The 2149-nt window shown below is 37.8% G+C and overlaps 1 non-coding gene across 1 annotated transcript; it reads right to left on the reverse strand.

The window, feature by feature from the left end:
* Positions 1–640: 640 nt before the first annotated feature.
* Positions 641–747, reverse strand: LOC127089617 (small nucleolar RNA R71). Its single transcript, XR_007791189.1, has one exon. It is a non-coding gene; the product is annotated as a small nucleolar RNA R71 (small nucleolar RNA).
* Between the last annotated feature and the right edge of the window lie 1402 nt (positions 748–2149).

Below are 2149 nucleotides of genomic sequence, written 5' to 3' on the forward strand. Positions count from 1 at the left end.
CTTTACATATGCACCGATAGGACAAGAATTTGGTATTTAAATCATCGGTCTCTGTGGTTCGATATTTATTTTATTACTTTGCATTGTCGTGCACTTGCGGTTGCATCAAGTTTTTGGCGTCGTTGCCAGGGATCAATTGTGTTTGATATTGAATCTATGTTTGATCTCATATAGACTAGAACTTACTTTTCTGTTTACTTTATTATGTTTGTTTGTTTGAGCTCATAGACGAAATATCAAGTGTTTCTTACTCGAGAGACGTTGAAATCTTATATTACAAGCTATGGTTGATTCGTTTGATACTAAGTCCCTTAACGATTACGCTATTCCCACCGAAGAGGAACCAATTTTTAGTATTGTACATCCGCCGATTGCGGCTAATAACTGGTGCAACAAAACCAATTTTCCGATTTACCTTTGGAAAATCCGAATCTTCATCTTTCTATTTTTGTTGATAATTGTGGCATTGTCAAGGCCAATGGGGTTGACCAAAATGCCATACACGCCTGTCTATTTCCCTTTTCTTTAAGAGACTGTGCACGGGCTTGGCTCCAATCTTTGCCCTCCAATTCTATTAATTAATGGACCCAATTGAAAGAAACCTTTCTTGTGCAGTACTTTCTGCCAAGTAAAACGACCCAAGTTAGGAATGAGATCAACAATTTTAGGCAAGAAGATAAGGAATCCTTGTTTGACACGTGGGAGCATTATAAAGACTTGTTAAGACTATGCCTTTTCCATGGGCTTGAGAAGTGGATGATTATCCATACCTTTTACAATAGTCTCCTTTACTCTACAAGGATGACCTTAGACGTGGCTTCCAGCAGAGTCTTAATGAACATTCCTTAAGATGTAGCCTATAATTTGGTAAAAGAGATGGCTAAAAACCACCACTCATGGGGAAGCGTGTGATAAGTTTCCGCTAAGTCTACCCCTAAGACTAGTGGTATCTATGAGGTTAATGTGTTTGATCATATGAATTATAAGTTGGATGCTCTTTACTAAAAGATAGATAACATAAGTATCACACCTTCCATACCTACTATTCCAGCCATTGTTGCTTCTGTTTCCCCTGCCACTCTCTATTGTGAGATATGCAGAGTTAATGGGAATACCTATAGAGATTGTTAAATGATCCTCACGGGAGGATCTACCCAATAAAATGCTAGCTTTGTGAACAATAACCAAAGGAATAACCCGTATTCCAATACTCATAACCTAAGGTGGTGTGATCACCCTAACTTCTCTTATAGGAACAACAACCCCCAATAAGCTATGGGACCTCCGGGTTTCCAAAAATTTACACAACCTGAGCCTAAGAAATATAATCTTGAACTTTTTATGGAAAATTTATTTTTAACACAAACCTGTTAAAATGATGAGTTTAGAAATCAACACCTCCTCACCAATGAGGTACTTAGGCAATTGAACACTGAGGTTGATAATCTTGTCACTCATACCAAAATGTTGGAGACTTAAATCTCCCAAGTAGAACAACAACAAGCCGCTTATTTTGTCCCTCTCAGATCATTTCTAAGGCAACCCAAACAAAATCCTAAGGGACATTTGAATGTTGTGACAACCCTTAGTGGTATACAAGTGGGTAGTTCTAGTGGGAAAGAGATAGAGGTTGAAGTGAATGTGCCAACACCACCTAAAAAGGATATTGTTAGAAAGGTTGAGAAGGAGGCACCATACATTGCTACTCCTCCCTATAAACCTATTTTTCCTTTCCCATAAAGGCTCGTGAAAGCCAAAGTGAAGACCCAATTTAAAAAGCTCCTGGAACTTATCAAGAAGATCCACATCAATGTTCCTTTCACCGAGGTACTAACTCAAATTCCCTCATATGCCAAGTTCTTAAAAGAAGTCCTTTATAATAAAACAAAGCTAGAGAACCATGAAATTATGGCCATGACCTTTAATAGTAGTTTCTTGATTCAAAACATGGTAATCCCTAAGATCAAAGATCCGGGAAGTTTCTCTATCCCTTTTCATATAGGTACCATGGACTTTGAGAGAGAACTATGTGATTTAGGAGCTAGTGTTATCTTAATGCCTTTGTCCGTGTGTAAGAAGTTGGATATGGGAAACATGAAACCTACCAATGTGTCTTTGAAAATTGCCAATAAATCGATTAAGTATACTA

Source organism: Lathyrus oleraceus, chromosome 5 (assembly GCF_024323335.1).
Source record: "Lathyrus oleraceus cultivar Zhongwan6 chromosome 5, CAAS_Psat_ZW6_1.0, whole genome shotgun sequence".
NCBI classification, from domain to species: domain Eukaryota; kingdom Viridiplantae; phylum Streptophyta; class Magnoliopsida; order Fabales; family Fabaceae; genus Lathyrus; species Lathyrus oleraceus.